Genomic DNA, 20,223 nt, shown 5'->3' on the forward strand with positions numbered 1-20,223 from the left:
ATTGCAGGGAGCATGCACCAGGAAGCGTCCCAGTGTTCACGCTGCCACTCCTAGTCTGCGGTCAATGACCATCCATCCATCTGTTGTCTCTATGTCTCACTATATTTATATTATTTTTAAGATAAACATCAAAAATCACTTCCTGAAATAATCAGCTCCAATCTACGGCTGCCTTGTTTCCTATCTTCTTTTCCTTCAGTGTATAATTTGCCCAAACCTTTTCTTCTCTTAATCCCCTCTTATTAAGTCTAGCCTAATTATTCCTTTGAAGATGCTTCTAATTGGACTTCAGCATTCATGTGTCATTAATTGCAGCCTGTCCTCTGACCCTTTTCAAGGAAATCTGGGAAACGGGCCAGAAGAGTGTACAATTATTGTAAGGGCTGTGGTATTCTAAGCATGTTGTACAAAACCGCCAACCCACTATTCCAGAATTACTCCCAAAGTGTTTATCCTAATGTAAAACCTTAATTCAATTCAGTAAGCAAATTCTAGATTACATTTTTAGCTGAAAATTCTGGGGTTTGACTATCCTCAGAGTAAGCAACAGGGGTCATTGAATTTCAATGCCAACATTTCATGCGGTCAGAAACGTGAAGTCAACATTAACTAAACCTCTAGAAAACAACTCATTTTACTTCTGAAAAGTTAACCTGGAATATGTAAGATAAATAAATTTAGTTTCACTCCATCTTTAGAATTAAGTACAGTGACTGTGGGCTTATGTCAGGTGTGAAAATTCCAGGAGTTTAAAGTGACGCTTTTTACAAACTGGTTGAGCTACTCTAGAAATAGTGGTTGAGGAACTATTGCATATTTGAGGTTGTTTGTGGCACTGGGGCATGATCGTCTGCAGGTGCTTAGTTTGTAGGAGTCCAGTGCTTGCCACACGTCGGGCTTCCAGAAGGACGAAGATGGGCTATCATGAGGGCTGCCATGATGTTTGGCCCTATGCCACTAGTGGCAGGAAAAACCCTACCTCTAGAGGGTCTTGGATAGGTAGAAAATTGTGCTCCAGGATTAACAACCCGTAACAGTTCCATCAGGGAAATAGACGCAGTAACACATTTTGTAAAGATTTCTCTAGAAAATGGAGAATGTTATTCATAGTTTAGTTTACACAATCATTATAACCATCCATAATGCTTCTGTAAAGTTTTTAAGGGACACTAAATGACCCCAAATAATTGCATTTTCTTACTTCCTCCCTTGGCCTGAGAGGTCTTAGATGGCCTGGCCCTTGGCTATCTTTCCACCCCACTTTTCCACTGAGAGAAGCCACAGTGGTTTCTTTGCTATTCCTGGGACGAGCCAAGCACGTTTCCCGCTGACGTTTTTGCCTTTGCTGTCCTCCCTCCCTGGAGCTCTCTTCCCGGGGAGATCCACCATGCTACATCATCGCTGCATTCGCTCAGAACTATGGGGCTCCCTGTCCCTCCTTTCTTCTCCTGCCTTGGAAATCCCAGAAGACGGAGAGAGCCTGGGTCCCTGAGTCACTGACCCCGGTCATACTTTGTGAGAGAAAAATCAGTGGCTTTGTCAGACTGAGCCACTGAAATTGCAGATTTTATTTGTTGAGGCAGCTGCTATTAATTATCCTAACACAATCTCCTTTCCTTCCTCCCTCCCATCCCCTGTCTATCCTCCAGTCTCACTTTTCTTTGAAGCACTTATGACCTAAGATAAACACGTCTATACACGAACTGCCTCCTTCTCTTACAACGTAAATGTGTTCATGGCAATGAGTTTTTCTGAGCACTGAGGATATAGCAATGAACAAAACAGATATGATAGGAAACCAGTTAATATTTATTTGATGAATGAAAGAATGCCCACTTACATCCTCCCTGAATGAAGTCAGCTCTCCTCAGTAGCTCTGTGTCTGGGTTGGCTTGCCTGGGCCGCTCTGCCACCCAGCTGTAACTAAATGCTTCTGAGTCACTCCTCTTTAAATCAGCAACATTAGAAGTGTCACAGCCACCCGGATCACCCCTGCAAATTTTCAGATTGCTAGACATTTCACTATGGTGGAGTGGGTCATTATTATTAAAATTAGCACCGTATTTATATTTCCCTTGAAAACACTCATGTAATGTGTTAAGCATTACACAAATATGTACATATGATTTTAGATGCACTTACATGCTTCCTGTGCTGTTTCCTGCTGTATTTTCATACCAGCTCGTCCATGCATGGAGCAGATATTGCATCCCCACTATCACAGATCAGGACAGCCAGCTGCAGAGAATGTGGTCTGCTGAGGTCAGGTGGCTGGGGAGTGACCCAGCAGCTACTTGGCTGTCCTGAGAACTTCTGTTCACTGGGTCACAGGTCTGCAGTCTTCTGGTGCCTCAAAACTACTATTATTATTATACAGCATCCAGGCCCAGCACAGTGGCTCACACCTACATATATATATATACAACATATATATGTAATGTTGTTTTATATATTTATATATTTTATATATTATACATAAAATAAAATGGACAGCATCAGCCACTTACTGGAAGGTTTGTAGCTGAGGTTTAATAGAAAGCCAAGGTGGTTCAATCACTTGACATCAGAAGTTCAAGACCAGCCTGGTCAACATGGCAAAACCGCATCTCTACTGAAAAAAAAAAAAAATTGGCCAGGTATGGCAGTGCATGCCTATCGTCCCAGCTACTCAGGAGGCTGAGGCATGAGGTTTGCTTGAACCCATTTGGTGAAGGTTACAGTGAGGCAAGATCATGCCACTGTACTCCAGCCTCAAAAAAAAAAAAAAAAAAGAAAGCCTACATTTAAAATCAGTGCTGCATCTGAAAGGAAGGCTATTTACTGTATCTGTTTATTTGGTTACACCTGGAATTTAAACTCCTTGACTCCATGAAGGCAGGGGGTTTTGTTTGCTTTGTTCACTATAGCATACTAAATTAAATACTTGTGAAATAAATGAATGAAACTTTCCAAACCTTAATTTCTTAGCAAATGTGAGAAAAAAATAATCTACTTCATATGATTATATCAGGACTTAATGAAGTAATAAGTTTGTATAATGTTTCACAGTGCTCAAGATGAAAAGTAATTTTAATATAATTAAAAATATAGTCCAATTATTAGTTAAAATCAATTTACCAACTTGTGCAATTGATTCTTGTAGTGAAAAATTAGTAAGGATAATGTTCATATTTGGGTTCTATAATGTTAGTTGCTTCTACGGTGGTATTTACAGCTGAGAATATACAAGTATCTAGAAAATTATCCACCCCTATTGAAGAAATCTCCCATTGTTTTTATTACTGGACGTCCTTTATATATAGCTCATTTCTGCTCCAAAATCAAATCAAGGACCGGATTTAATATTCATTACCTGACACCTCCCTTCATAAATTTTCTTCTTTTCTCCAACATGTATTTCGCTAAATTAACTCAGCTTTTGATTGATGAGTGTGTTCTTGTAGATGGATTTTCCCATTTAACTCTGTAACTGTCCCATTTTGTTTTCTTTTATTTTTTCGAGACAGGATCTCACTTTCTAGCCCAAGCTGGAGTGCAGTGGCATGAACACAGCTCAACCTCCCAGGTGTAAGCAGTTCTCTCCCCTCAGACTCCCCAGGAGGTGGGACTACAGGCACGCACCACCATGCCTGGCTAAGTTTTGAATGTTTTGTAGGGACAGGGTTTCGACATGTTGCCCAGGCTGGTCTTTAACTCCTGGTTTTAAGCAATCCACCTGCCTTGGCCTCACAAAGTGTTAGGATTACAGGCATGAGTCACTGCACCCAGCTCACATTTTAATAGTTTACAAATGCACTTTCCTCAATGTTTTGTACCAGAAATGACAAACTGTCAAAATCAAGGCCAGAATCTAGTCTAATGCTTAACTTGACCAGTATTTAAAATGTAGGAGATTTCTTGTTCCAAAATATTGATTTTGACTTCATTGGGAAAAAAATATAATCAGTATTAACTGATTAAAATGATGATCAAGCTGGGCTCAGTGGCTCATGCCTGTAATCCCAGCACTTTGGGAGGCTGAGGCAGGCGGATCACCTGAGGTCAGGAGTTCAAGACCAGCCTGACCAACATGGAGAAACCCCCATCTCTACTAAAAAAACAAAATTAGCCGGGTGTGGTGGCATGTACCGGTAATCCCAGCTACTCAGGAGGCTGAGGCAGGAGAATCACTTGAACCTGGGAGGCAGAGGTTGGGGTGAGCCAAGATCATGCCATTGTACTCCAGCCTGAGCAACAAGAGAAAAACTCCATCTCAAAAACAAACAAACAAAATGATGAAAAATTTTTTTAAAAACATAAAAAAAAAAAATTTAGAAAAAAAATCCAGGCCAGGCGTGGTGGTTCATGCCTATACTCCCAAGCACTTTGGGAGGCTGATGCAGGCAGATCACTTGAGGTGAGGAGTTCGAAACCAGCCTGGCCAACACAGTAAAACCCTGTCTCCAGCAAAAATATAAGAATTAGCTGGGCGTGTTGGCATGCACTTGTGGTCCCAGGAGGCTGAGGTAGGAGAATTGCTTGAACCTGGGAGGTGGAGGTTGCAGTGAACTGAGATCACACCACTGCATTCCAGCCTGGGTGACAGAGTGAGACTCTGTCTCAAAGAAAAAAAAAAAAAAGAAAAGAAAGAAAAAAATGCAATCCGTCTGGCCACACAAGGCCAGCATTTCTATATAGCAATTATTAGCTTGTTCCCTTTAGACAGAGTGTGTCCTCTCTGTTCCCCGCAGTCCCACTACTTTTTGGTGCCTTATACCTAAGGCTACCTTCCTTCACTGTCCCTGTAGGCATTAGAGAGTTTGCCCTGCACACATCTTCTGGGGTAAAGAGTCATCACCCTGGGTAATTCACATCCCTCTCTGCCATAGCCCTCAGGATATCTGGACACCCACCTCAGAGTGTCTGTCAGTCTCCCCTCCTTTCCTTTCCTCCCCCTTCCTTCCTTTCATCAAACAAGTAGGCACCAGAATCTAAAGAAGATACCTGCTGTATCCCTTAAGGAACTGGTGGGTGAAATTGACATGGAAACCATATGCTATGTGGTATGGTTAAGGTGTATGCAGTGTTAAAGCAACTAAATATGGCCTGAGAAGGACTCTGTATTTCATGTTTGAGTCCTTGTGGATGCACTGTAACCTAGCTTAGTACGTAATCAGACACAATTGAAAACCTTAGTACTATGCACCTGTATCATACTACTAAACTGAGTGTCAGCCAGTCCCAGCAGCCATAGTTCAACCACTCACAGGCTGCTAACTGTTCAAACTGTGTTCAAATGAGACAAACGCTGAGCTGGGACCAATCTCACTGTTTCCGTACCTCACTTCCATTCCTGTACATCGCTTTACCTTTTTTGTCTATAAGTTTGTTCTGACCATGAAGCACCCCTGGATTCTCTGTGAATCTGCTGTGATTCTGGGGGCTGCCCGATGAGTGAATCATTCATTGCTCAATTAAACTCTTTAAATTTAATTTGGCTGAAGTTTTTCTTGTTAGCAGCAGAAAATTGTGAGCCTTAGCAGACCAGGATGGGAAGCTGAGTGGTGGTCAGGGAAGGCTTTCTGAAGCAAATGGTGCCGAATTCAGTTAATTTACGCTGCAATGGGATGGGAGAAAGGTAGAGGACAACTTTCATTCCTTGAGGGGTGACAGAAGCCAGAAACCTAAAGGCCTCCTTTATTGACTATACCAATAGTTGAGTGTTTGCTATGCGTGGGCCACTCACTGTGCGAGTGGCAACCAAGTGAAATGGTCCCTGCATTCATGCAACTTAAGATCCAGAGGACTCCGAGTCTCCAGATGGATGGAGGGTTCATTTGCTGAGATGAGGCCCACATGGGGAGAAGCAGGGGCTGTCTAGGGAAGAGTGCAGTTTGAGATGCAGAATCCCTCCTGCAGGACAGCTGGGGAAAATATTCAGTAGGCAATTGCACCAAAACGTCTGGAACTGATGAGAGAGACGGGAGTGCACCTTGGAGTTAGAAGTCCCCCCGTCCATAGAGAGTAATTGAAGAGCTGGGAAGTGGGCAATTACCAGAGAACAAGAGACAAGAGAGATAGGAAGTGGGCCAAAAACAGAGAGCCCCTTTTAATTACTCCTTTTCCTTCACATGCCAGGAAAGGAGGGAGCAGATAGGTAAGAAATTTAAGAGTGATATATTGGAAACCAAGAGAAAAGAGAATTAAAAAAAAATGGTAGTCACATCAAAGAGAGAGATGAAGAGCATTCATTTAGATTTAGCCAAAGAATTGGTCATTCAGCAGACATTTGGGATCCAAATCCTGCTGGCTACCCCAGGTCCTCTGTGTCCTGGGTTTTCTTTCTCTTTTTTGTTTGAGAGATAGAGTCTCACTCTGTCGCCGAGGCTGCAGTACAGTGGTGCAATCTCAGCTTATTGCAACCTCTGCCTCCCAGGTTCAAGTGATTCTCCTGCCTTAGCTCTTCCCAAGTAGCTGGGACTACAGGTGTACAACACCATGCCCAGTAATTTTTGTATTTTTAGTAGAGACGGGGTTTCACTATATGTTGGCCAGCCTGGTCTGGAACTCCTGACCTCAGGTGATTCTCCCACCTTGGCTTCCCAATGTACTGGGATTACAAGCATGAGCCACCCTGCCCAGACTGTTTTCTTTCTCCGGTGTTGGTGTTAGCATACAGCAACTCACCCCAGGCAGAAACTTCAGAGTCACCCTTAACTCCTGCCAACTCTTCATTCCCATTTGTATCCCAAGTTTAGCCCCTTTCTCCATCCATCTTGCCACCAACTGAGTTTAGGCTATATTGCTTCCTCTAATGGACTGTTGCAAATGTCTTGGCCTTATTTACTATCCCATCTAGCTATGCTAGACTTACCACCATGTCCTGAACAGGCCATATGCCTGTCGAGACTTGGGACTTTGGCACATGCTCTTTCTTGTATCTGCAATACCCACTTCTCTTCCTCTGTTTGGAAAAAATGTTGGTCATCCTTCCAGACCTTGTTTCTCTTCTCCCAAGAAGCTTTTCTTGGCCTCTCTGCAGAACAATTTGCTCCTTCCCTTGCGTTCTCATCGCTTTCTGTTCAGACCTGTTTTGTACATATACCCCACTATGTTGGGAGGATTTATTACCAGTCTCTAGGTCTGCCCCCATTTACATGGATTTTAGATATTAAAATTCCAGGAGTTTCAAGGGATGACTTTTATAGACCAGCAATATCCTTGATTCATAACCTGTATTCTCCATGGCTATCTTTGTGGCAGTAACATTTGGGGTTATTCCAATGTTTCATGTTGGAAGTGATCAAATGTGTAGTAGCTGCAGGAAACATTAAGCATATAAATGTGGACATTAGCCAAATCTGGGAGAAGAATGGAAGGAGCCGTTTGGGGATAAATATAATGAGTTTCAGTTCCTGGATGTGGAAGTAGAAAGAATCTTAAGTTCTCATCCTTTAGTTTGGAAAAGAAAAAAAAATCACTTGTAAAGTTAGAATATGGAGGTCAGGAAGAGAAGAGGGGAAAAAATGAAATAAGCACCCAGTTGCTCTAGGAAAAGAGCCTTGTACTCTTACTTTCCTTTATTGCTAATGACGGTGGCTCTCCCTGGAGCAGCTGTGTCTCTTGGATGAATTCTAATGAGGCCTTTATCTCATTAATATGTCAGAACCCCATTCATCCACTTTTGCCTGGAGGTCAGAAACTACAGAAAAATCTAAAATTCAGAGAAGCAAATCAGCAATCAAGACTAAAAGAATAAACAACCAAACAAAATCTAACTAATAATGTACTAAAGATCGATTTTCACAATATACTGATACTTGTTGAATAGCAAGTAACTAACTAATGTGTCTATAAGACAAGGAAATGACTTGGAAGAGAAATGAATATGTATATAATAGAATATTTATCACATTAAGAACTTAATCAGCATAGGAGAGTTACAAAGTAGATTTTTTTTAAGGGCAAAACTGTACAAATCCAGTAATCTTAGTTACATGAGATGGGTACCAGCAGAACTACTATTTACATATGAGACAGAGGCATTTAAATAGAAAAGATAAATCGCATTTTAAAGAAGCCATTGGCTGGGCACAGTGGCTCATGCCAGTAATCCTAGCACTTTGGGAGACCAAGGTGAGAGAATCAGAGGCTGAGGAGTTCAAGACCAGCCTGGGTAATATAATGAGACCCCATCTCTACAAAAAAATTTAAAAATCAGCCAGGCATGGTGGCACACACTTGTAGTCCCAGCTACTTAGGAGGCTAAGGTAGGAAGATCACTGAGCCCAGGAGGTCAAGGCTGCAGTGAGCCATGTTTGTGCTATTGCACTTTCCTGGACAGCAGAGCAAGACCCTGACTCAAAACAAAACAAACAGAAGCCATTAATTCAAATGGCCTCATTGGATATAAGGACTAAACTCTGATTTTTTATCTTGCCCAAATTCCTGTCTAAGGGGTCTGGGGAATCATGCCCTACAAATCATAAATTCTCACCAGATGGATTTTATTTAACTCTTTATATCATGACTTACTTTCCACACTGACTCTGGCATCATAACATTTCAAGACAAAAATAAAAATATTTTACCCCAAAACATGTTTCATTGCCATATTTTGAAATGGCCGTGCAAAGCTGTTCTTTGTGGGGGAAAGTTTGGATCTGTAAAGAATCTCTTAACATAGCTAGATCTTTTTTATTCCAGACCCTCTGAATCCTGAAGAGACTAATTAAGATCTGAATAGGAAACATTTGTCATCTGTTGTCTCTAAGGGCAGCCACTTTAAGATGTCAAAAGAACTTTGGTCTTCACAATCTTCATCTTAACCTGAGCATTCCCTTTCTATCAATCCCCGATCTTTAGACAAACTCAACCAATTGTTAACCAGAAAATGTTTAAATTTACCTATAGACTAGAAGCTCCAGCTTTGAGTTGTCCTGCCTTTCTGGATGAAACCAATGTATTTCTTAAATGTATGTGATTGATGTCTCATGCCTCTCTAAAATGTAAAAACCAAGCTGTGCCCACCTTGGCACATGCTCTCAGGACTTCCTCAGGGATGTGTCATGGGCCATGGTCACTCATATTTGGCTCAGAATAAATCTCTTCAAATATGTTACAATACGTAAGTAACGTGTGGACCTGGTGGAGGGGCAGGGAGTGGTAGGGAGGTGAGGGCCTTTGGTGAACTAAGGAGGACTTGCCCCATCTAAAGGGTACACTTGGACTGCACCCCTGTCCCTATGGTTTTATGGAGGAATATGGACCTTGCATTGTCATATAGCTTAATTTTCCTGAGAAGCCAGAAATTCTGATTTGTGTATAAAAAGCAGTAATTTCTAAAACATGTTTCTCAGCCATCATGTATTTAATGGTAAGATTTGCCCTCTTGGTCTCCAGTATGCCACAGCCATTTTTGAAAGACCAAGTTATTTCTTACCTGTCTTAATCCTGATTTTAGAAAAAATCCCGAGACCTGGGAGGTGATGCTGTGTGGCATGCAGTCTACCTCTCTTGGAGATTTCTTTTTTCTTTTCTTTTCTTTTTTTTTTTTTTTTTTCGAGACAGGATCTCACTCTGTCATTCAGGCTTGAGTGCACTGGTGCCATTTCAACTCACTGCATCCTCCACCTCCTGGGTTCAAATAATTCAGTACCTCAGCCTCCCAAGCAGCTGGGACTACAGGAACACATCACCATGCCCAGCTACTTTTTTATATTTTTAGTAGAGATGGAGTTTCACCATGTTGGCAAGGCTTGTCTCAAACTCCTGACCTCAAGTGACCTGCCCACTTTGGCCTCCCAAAGTGCTGGGATTGCAGGAGTGAGCCACCTCACCCTGACTTCTCTTGGAGATTCTGAATGATCCGTCAGTTCAGGCCATAGGCGTGGCAGACATTTGCAGGAGGAATGCCCATTTCCAATCAAGGTGAGATTGTGGATTTTCCCCAGAGCAGCTGTGGGCAAGCCCCTCCTTTAGAGAAAAATTGCTGCTCTCTTTAACATGAATTCAAATGTTCCTTCTCTTTTTTTTCTTGAGATGGAATTTCACTTTTGTCACCCAGCCTGGAGTGCAGTGGTGCGATCTTGGCTCACTGCAACCTCCACTTCCCAGGTTCAAGCAATCCTCCTGCCTCAGCCCCCGGAGTAGCTGGGATTACAGGCATGTGCCACCATGCCAGCTAATTTTTGTATTTTAAGTAGAGACTGGATTTCACCATGTTGTCCAGGCTGGTCTCAAACTCCTGACCTCAGGTGATTTTCCCATCTTGGCCTCTCAAGTTGACAGGCATGAGCCACCACACCTGGCCCAAATGTTCCTTCTCATAACAGGAAAGGAGGGTTCCTTGTGCTTGAACATTTTCCTAGTCTCATTCTATGTATATTAGCCAAACTAAGAGAACATGTTTATAAAAGCTAGAGGAGCAGTGGAGAAATGGAGATGACCTTTCAATGGCATAGATAGCACTGATGTCAACAAATTTCACATAAAGATTTATATATGTCCCAAGTGTTGTTGTCACAATTTTCCAAACCAACTCAAAAATATACCTAGAGAAGGCCAGATGCAGTGTTTCATGCCTGTAATCCCAGCACTCTGGGAGGCAGAGGTGGGAGGATCACCTGAGGTCAGGAGTTCAAGATCAGCCTGGGCAACATGGTGAAATCCCGTCTCTACTAAAAGCACAAAAATTAGCTGGGCATGGTGGCAGGTGCCTGTAATCCCAGCTAGTGGAGGGGCTAGGGCAGGACAATCATTTGAACCTGGGAGGCGAAGGTTGCAGTGAGCCAAGATTTGGCCACTGCACTCCAGCCTGGGTGATAGAGCAAGACTCCATCTCAAAAAAACCACACACACATACACACACACACACACACACACACACACCTACAGAAGAATTATCCAGGGTATCACCCCCACCTCCATCTGTTCTCATGTTTTACAGCAACATAATATCCTATTATGTAGGCATTCTGAAGGAGCACAAGGAATAGACAGCTTTCATATGAAATAAATAAAAAGATTAAAATTCAGTACCGTCATATAGAATATGAGAGACATTTTTAAAATTTTCAATTAAAATTCAGGAAAATAAAACATTTAAGTGAACATGGGCAGTTTCCTTTTTAAAGAAATATTTAAAAATAAATTTTATCTAAAACAAAGATAACAGTTCTTTCCCAAAACAAAATTCCTTCTTCCCTGGGGACCAGACTGCCTTTGTAATACTAACAGATTAGCCACAAGATTTGCAACATCCCCATTGCGGGGAACATCACTACTGTAGAACTGAAGATTGGCTTTTTTAGAGTCTTTTCAGGTTTATGCATTTCTGATGATTGATGGCTCTATTCAGACCCACCAGCCTGTCCAGTGGCCCCACCCAGAAGCAGACTCAGTGCACAAAAGGACCATTTTCCACACCCCTGTGATTGCACCCACCAACCAGTCAGCAGCACCCATTCCCTAGCCTCCACCCCCCCCCCAAACAAACTATCCTTAAAAAAACCTTAGTTTCTGAATTTTCAGAGAGACTGATTTGAGTCATAAAACTCCAACTTCAGTTGGCTCTGCATAAATTAAACTCTCTATTGCAATTCCTCTGTCTTGATAAATTGGCTCTATCTGGGCAGTGGGCAAAATGAACCTCTTGGGCAGTTACACTTTCACCCCTATAGAGGCAAGGTCAGGAGCTGGCAGCAACACCGAATGCTTTGCCACTTCAGTATTACAAGGAAGGGGTGTTTGCACTACTTGGCAAAAGATGCCAAAGCCAAGCTCTCAGGAACAAGATATTTTGTTTTGTTAAGATAATCGAGCTTTCCTATACTCCAAAGGACTACCGGTAGACCCAGATTTAATGTTAAAACACACTGCTACTAGAAAGAGATGAGGAATAGATTCCTGCTACTGGGGCTCAGACACATACCTCAAAATATGGCTCTACAAAATATCTCAAGCACTGATCTTAGTTCTTACAATAGTGATGTTATCCCCAGGAGTAATTTGGGGAGGGTCAGAATCTTGCATCTTCCAGCTGCATGACTCCTAAACCATAATTTCAAATCTTTTGGCTAATTTGTTAGTCCTAGAAGGCAGTCCAATCCCCAGTCAAAAGGGGGTTTATTTTGGAAAAGAGCTGTTATTTTCTTTGTTTTAAATTATAAACTAAGTTCCTCCCAAAGTTAGTGTTGACTACACCCAGGAATAAACAATGACAGCTTGGAGGTTAGAAGCAAGAAGAAGTTGGTTAGGTCAGGTCTCTTTTACTGTCTCAGTTATAATTTTGCAATGACAGTTTCAGTATGATAAGATGACCAGGAAAAGCATCATAAACAAAGGTAAGTTTTGCTATGCAGATTTAAGTCAATGCCTTCTCCATTTAGGGTCTCGTTATCTAGTATCCTTTTCTTCCTGGTATGGAGATGGAGATACTTTCACTGATGGAGATTTCTTTTGTAGATGTAAATTTCTCTCAAACAGGATAATTTCTCAGAGACTCTCCTGTGTCTACAATTTCTTAAAATAACAGCTCAAAATTATCCTTATGCCAAAGAGGTATATTTTGGCATAGTATATTCTGGTCTCCTAAAGTCATATTTTGGGGTGACTTCTCCTGGACCCCATCAATAGATTGTTCTCATTTTTTTACAGCAACATAATATCCCACTATGTAGGCCTACTGAAGGAGCACAGGGAATTTCACCCCAAAATATGGCTTCCTGGTATAATGAGTATTCTGAAAAAAAAAAACAAAAAAAAATAAACAAAAAAACCCTTAGAGATCAACAAGCATTGGGAGAGACTTTCTCCCTATCTACATAAAGATAGGAGGGAAAGATAGAGAGAAAAATTGTTCCTGTGCCCCTCCTTGTTATCTTATTATCCATTACAAGAAGGAGACCAAGAATGTAATCACATCTGAACAGACCCTTTTACAAGAAAATGACCATCTCTAAGTATCATTTAAATTCCAGAGAGAATGATTTACAAGTTAATTTCTGCTTCCCAATCCAATCATTCTCTCTAATTATCATTTATTTCAGTAGAATTCCTCTTCTCCCCTTCCCATAACCTGTTTTCTCAGGATACCCCCATTCCTTTTTTTGTTTGTTTGTTTGTTTAGGACAGTATCACCAAACTGTAGTGCAGTGCAGTGATCATGATTCAATGCAGCCTCCCCTTCCCAGGCTCGGATGATCCTCCTACCTCAGCTTCCCAAGTAACCAGGACCACAGGTATGTTGTGCCACCACATGCAGCTAATTTTTCTTTTTCTTTTTCTTTTTCTTTTTTTGTTGGTAGTGTTAAATCAAGTTTAGCCTAAGCTGCCTCCTTACATTTTTTTTTTTTTTTTTTTTTTTTTACACTTTAAGTTCTGGGATACATGTGCAGAATGTGCAGGTTTGTTGCATAGGTATACATACGCCATGGTGGTTTGCTTCACCCATTAACCTGTAATCTACATTAGGTATTTCTCCTAATACTATCCCTCCCTAGCCCCCCACCTCCCAACAGGTCCCAGTGTGTGATGTTTCCCTCCCTGTGTCTATGTGTTGTCACTGTTCAACTCCCACTTATGAGTGAGAACATGCAGTGTCTGGTTTTCTGTTCCTGTGTTGGTTTGCTGAGAATGATAGTTTCCAGCTTCATCCACGTCCCTGCAAAGGACATGAACTCATCCTTTTTTATGGCTGCATAGTATTCTGGATAAGGAAAATGTGGTACATAATACTCCTTACATATTTTAAGTTCAGCCTAAAGGTTTCTCTGTACATCCTGAACTATAACAAGTAGAGGTATAAACAGACTGTAGCCTACACTTGTGCCAGTCATGAGTATTGGCCAATCAAATGTAACCAACTGTTTAAATCATATTCAAATAAGGCAAATGCCGAGCTGTAACCAATTCAGCTGCTTCTGTACCTCACTTCCGTTTTCTGTACATCAGTCTCCTCTTCTGTTCATAAATTTTTTTCTATGACATGGCTGAACTGGAGTCTCCCTTAGCCTACAAGGTCTTGGGAGGCTGTCCAATTCAAAATTTGTTCATTGCTCAATTAAACTTTTAAATTCAGCTCAGTTTTTCTTTTGTCAGTAGAAACAGGGTTTTACCATGTTGCCCAGGCTAGGAAGCTCCCATTCTTTCTGTAACTTCAAGAGGGTATATAAGTTTCTGCACCCTATTGGGATATTGGGCAATCACTCTGTGATTCTTTTCGTGCACATGGTTAAATAAATGTGTATGCCCTTTCTCTTATTAATATGCCCTATTGTGAATTCTTGCCTTGGTTTCCATGTACCATGATTTAAACATTCCATTCCCATTCAATGGACATTTCTAAGTACCATTTTGACCCTGCTCCCTTACTGCATTAGTATTTTTTTGCATTAGTATTTTTTTATGTTGATTCTTTTGTATGTTCCTGGATTAAAATATCATTTCTAATTTTATACTTTTTATTTTATTTTCTTGTATTATTTCATTAGCCATTATCTAACCTAAGTTGGGTTTTTTTGTTTTGTTTTGTTTTGTTTTAGACAGTGTCTCACTCTCTCACCCAGCCTGCTGTAGTGGTGTGATCCTAGCTCACTGCATCCCAAACTCCTGGGCTCAAGCAATTCTCCTGTGAGAGCAGGCAGATAGCTAGACATGAGCAGGAGCGGGAGCCTGGAGAAAGGGAGGTCTGGAAAATCTCACACTCCAGAGACCACTGGAAACCCGCATGCAAGATATGAGCAGAAAGGAGGGAAAATGCCTATGCAAGAAGAAACACCTCAGAACAACTCTTAAGATGCCCAGTAATAGCTCACTCTGTAGTTAATCTGTCAGAATATAGCTAGCCACATACTGATACGGAGGGAAAGAGAGCAAAGGGGATGGCGGGGCACGGTGGCTTATGCCTGTAATCCCAGCACTTTGGGAGGCTGAGGTGGGCAGATGACCTGAGGTCAGGAGTCCAAGACCAGCCTGGCCAACATGGCGAAACCTCCTTAAAATACAAAAATTAGCCAAGTGTGGTGGCAGTGCCTGTAATCCCAGCTACTCGAGAGGTTGAGGTAGGACAATGGCTTCAGCCTGGGAGGCAGAGGTTGCAGTGAGCTGAGACTGCACCACTGCATTCCAGCCTAGGCAACTGAGCAAGACTCTGCCTCAAAAAAAAAAAGGGGGGGGGGGCAAAGGGGAAATTTCTAAGAGATAAGCAGAGACAATAGGTAGACACATAACTGCTGCTATATGACCTTCCTAGGGTGGCAGTAATGAGCAATGCTGGATTATAGGATTATACCCAACACCTGCCCATACATGTGCCTTAACTACCAGTAAAGGAGAATCCCACAAACCTGGGGTGGGAACTAGGCAGGAAAAAAGCAGGGACTAATGCCCAAGCAGGAAACTAGATGAAGATAAAGGTGGAGACTTCAGACAGAGGCGGGAACTTAAAGAAACAGTCCCAACATAATAAAAATCTCAACGCAGAACTCTTAGGGCTGCTAGCTCATTGGTTTTCTTTAGATGAAGTCTCACTCTGTCTCCTAAGCTAGAGTGCAGTGGCACAGCCTCAGCTCACTGCAACTTCTGCCTCTTGCGTTCAAGCAATTCTCCTGCCTCAGCCTCTCGAGTAGCTGGAACTACAGGTGTCTGCCACCATGCCCAACTAATTTATTTTTTATTTTTAGTAGAGATGGGGTTTCACTACATGGGTCAGGCTGATGTTGAACTCCTGACCTCATGATACACCTGCCTCAGCCTCCCAAAGTGTTGGGATTACAGGCTTGAGCCACTGTTTCCAGCCTGCTGGCTCATTCTCTTTCCAGCAGTCCACTGTGACTTGTCTTTCAGAGTGTATCACCTCTTTAAACATGCTGCTACCGCCACTGCTCCTAGCAGGGTCAGGTCACTTCTCTCTTGAAGCATATTATTTCCTTAGTATGTCTTTGCTTACTTTACTAATTGGTCTCTTGGCCAGATTCTTTCTCCCAAGAAGCCTAAGAACAGAGAACTCCACATATCCTGGTAACAGTGCCACCTCAGCCTCCTGAATGGCGTGGATTACAGGCGTGCACCACCATGCCTGGCAAATTTTTAAAAAGAAAATGTGTGTGTGTAGAGATGGCGTGGATTACAGGCGTGCACCACCATGCCTGGCAAATTTTTAAAAAGAAAATTTGTGTGTGTAGAGATGGGGGTCACACCATGTTGCCAGGCTGGTCTCCAGTTGGTCCTCCTGCCTCGGCATTCCAGAGTACTGGGATTACAGGCACGAGCCACCGTGCCCCACGCTCATCTAAATTTTTAAAGGAGTTGGACTTAGTCAAAGAGAGGATTGGTATTTCAGGAAGGAAGAGCATCAAATACATGAAAAATGTTAAACGTCACGGCAGATACTAGAAAATACAAGAAATAAGTAACATTACAGTGTAAAACAACACAAGGTGAGATGTAGAAGGAATCAAGGCAAAAACATGTGTAAGGAAATTGGACTGTATGAGGATGAAAGGTATTTAAGATGAGTGAAATGACAAGCTCAGGCAGTAGTAAGATATCAGAGAATGGTGGCCGGCATGCTGCTAGAAGCTTCCTTAAGGAACTACTGAATTGACACTTGGTAAAGATAGACAATGGCGGTAGGGAGGGCAAGAAAAGGTTGGAGAACAAGGTTTAGAAGGTAAAACTGGCAAGACTTGATGCAAAGGTATGACGAGGAGGAGGTCGGGATGGATGGATGATGACTATAACGAGGTAGAGAATTCAGGTGGAAGAACGGGTTTTGGGTAAAGGAGGAGGAGCTTGATTTTCCACAAGGTAATTTTGAGGTACACACACTCCACTACTGTAAAAAGCACTATGTTATCACCACTGTACTACTCGAGTTGCCTGATGGGAGGATTAATTTCTTATTTGGCAAATGGTAGAGGTTGAATGTGAAACCAGCTTTTTAAACGCCAGAACCAGCCATCATTCCACTATGTGTGCTCCTTTCAAAGCAGGCAGTGCTCACAAAATAGCATGAATGAAAACAAGCACAGCTGGCTAAAATGAGGTGGCAAATGTCAAGAGAGAATAATGGAGTAAGTATGCTAGAGATAGACGGACTGGGATCCCCTAAGTAGCAGAATCATGGGGCTTGAATCCAGCTAACCCAAATTTGGAGACTACAAATGGAAAATAATAATGTGTAAAGATTATGCACACTTCAAGTCACCTGTCTGTTGAGAAAGGTCATAGAATGTGAGCCCTGAACAGCCTGAACATTCTTGCTGGATATGCCAATGTGAGAAGTAAAGTAACACCTTTTCCTCACCTATTGCAAGGATTATAGCTGACACTCCTAATCACAAAAGACAGATTCACAAGAGAATAGCATAACAAATTTATTTAACTACATTTTACGTAGCATAGGAGACTTCAGAAATAAAGACCCAAAGACCCACGGGAAATTGTATATGCTTATGCCTGGGCGATATGAAGAGAGGACAGTTGTGTAGAAATGTAATTGGACAAAAAGGTATATGATTTAACAGTAATAAACTACAGGAAACTCAACAATGGCTGTTTGTTCAGATTCTCATTGGCCTTTCTGTGCAGCACTTCTTTCCTCTGATATAGGGCAGGACCCCTCTTGAAGGAGGGTCTTGTAACCTACTTCCAGGAAAGATAGGTCAAAGAATTCCTTTATGGCCAACTCACACACAGGAAGGTAGGGGGAGGTCAGAGTCACCTTCTTGCTTCTGTAGTTTTCTTAATTGCCAATGTGCTACATTTTGGGATGTTGTGTTCTGAGCCCCAACACCAAGAAACAAAGCCTGGGCCACTCTTTCTAGGCCATTTCTCAGGGTTATGCTTGCAAAGAGAACCCTTGAGAAACGAGGCAATATCTTTCTCTGGGACAAAGGGGAAGCTGTTTACTGCTTGCTATAAAGCAGTGGGTTCCCCGAGCTCAATGTCCTCTCCTGTAATGCAACTCATTGCATGTGCAGGCATCCATCTGAGCTACTCCGTGTTACTCCCATGGCACTTGGCAGTGGGAGGCAAGAACAACCGACGCAAACATGCTGGTGCTCGTGCTTTCTGTACTACGAGTACTAAAGCCTTCCTCTCTCTTCCATGAGTCAGATGTCTTCTGCTAACAGTCATGAAATAATAACAGACTGATGTATTTGTCAAAAATATGGTAAAATCAAGTCCCAGATCATGACCCTCCCTGCTCTGTCAATTTTGAGTCACAGTACTCAGTTTCCTCTTAGCAACTCATTGGAGCCCTCTTAGGAGCCAAGAGATAAATAGGGACGGAAGAACGAGGTCAAGGAGCTCATTGGTCCCGTCCCCTTTGTGCTTGACCAGGCCCTTCTTAGCCTTCTCCCTCCATTCTCATTGTGTCTTCATGATGCGAGAGGATGACTTCAGCAAGCAGCTTGCAGCAATGCCATTAGTAATTTCAGTTCTCTTAAGCAGAGTGAATGAGGTCAGGTCATTCAGGGTCTTCCGAAAAGCTCAGCATCTAACTTAGACTCAACCATTTCTCTTACCTGTCCCTCTCTCTGGGTTACTGATGATGCTTCTCACCCTGATCTTTCACTATGTCACCTGTGTCAAACAATAGTCCAGAATCACCATTACTGATAGGGACAGAGAAAACAGAGGTCTGAGATAGGAAATGCAAAACCAACATTAAAAAAAAAAAAAGTATAGCAATCTGTTCGTTGCTTTCTCATTGTTTTTATAACACCTTCCTCATGGTGAATAATCTTTTGCTCTGGCCTGAGACCCAAAAGGCCTTCCTCAGAGACAGAGTAAATCTGAAATAAACCAGCTCATACAAGGCTTGGTTTACTACCATCTGGTGATTCCGAAAACCTCAAGGCTTAAACTTGAATTAAGTTGCTCCCAGATTGCTAGCATAAGCCCAGATCAAACAAGTATTTTTTTTAAGAGGATGATTACATAATTCTGGGCTTCAAAATGTTTATATAAATTATTTTTCAAACAGAACACCAGCACTTAGCGATGATCAGAAATATAAGGAGTTTAGACCATGAATAAGAACAGAAACAACAAACCACAGAAATAGATCCACAGGGAATTCAGATAATGGCACCGTGAGATCAGGCTGTAAAACAACAGTGTTTTGCAGAAACTTCCAGGCGCGGTTTATGTAATCTTGAATACAGCATAAACTCTTACATAACTAACAACTTTTTTTGTCCTTTCCAGGTCTTTTCACCTTCTGAGGTCTCCCTCATTTCACATTTTCAAGAATCTTTTCTCTTTTTTCACAGACATTTTCTTTTCTGTTTTCCAAGTTGCCCAGATTTCCTGAAAGTGTTTAAACACATCAAATTTGGAGACAGCCTGTCAGGATTTGAATCCTGGCTCCACAGTTTACCCAGAGGAAGTTACTTAACCTTTAAGCCTCAGTTTCTACATCTATAATACCTACCTTCCTCATAGAATTGTTATCAAGGTTAAATTAAGATAGACAAAGTGCTTATAACAGTGGTTGGCATTAAATAGTGCTCAATAACTATATTAAAACTCCAAACCACCAAGCTTTAGTGTCAACATTATGTAGTCAGGGCACATTACCAGCAGCAACTCTTCACCTGGAACTTCTGTTCTGGGTTTCATTTTCCCCTAGGGCTTCTCTGATGTCGATCTCTCCTGTTACCACCTGTCTAGGGATCCAATGTCCCTCTAAGGCTATGGTATGAGCTTGGACAAAAATCCACCCACCTCACCAATCTCCCTTAACACCAGAGCAATATGTAGGGGTTTTCAAAAATGTTTTTAAATATACTAAAATACTGAGAGAAAATAAAAGAGAAAGTATACTGTCTTACTCCATTTTCTGTTGCTATAAATAAATGCCACTGACTGGAAAATTTCTAGAGAATAGAAGTTTACTTAGCTTATGATTCTGGAGGCTGAAAATTCCAAGAGCATGGCACTTGCATCTGATAAGGGCTTTCCTGCTGTAGCATGACATGGTAAGAGACATCACATGACATGATGAGACAAAGCAAGCACAAGAGAGCCAGAGGGAGCTCACTTTTTATATCATAGCCACTCACACAATATGAACCCACTCTTATGATAGCATTAGACATTAATCTATTCATGAGGGCAGAGCCCTCATTAATCTCTGAATCCATTTAAGAGGGCAGAGGGATTAAGTCTTTGACATATAAATTTCAAGGGGACGCATCCAAACCATAGTATATAAAGCATAAACCCACTGAC

Source organism: Saimiri boliviensis, chromosome 1, assembly GCF_048565385.1.
Source record: "Saimiri boliviensis isolate mSaiBol1 chromosome 1, mSaiBol1.pri, whole genome shotgun sequence".
NCBI lineage: Eukaryota > Metazoa > Chordata > Mammalia > Primates > Cebidae > Saimiri > Saimiri boliviensis.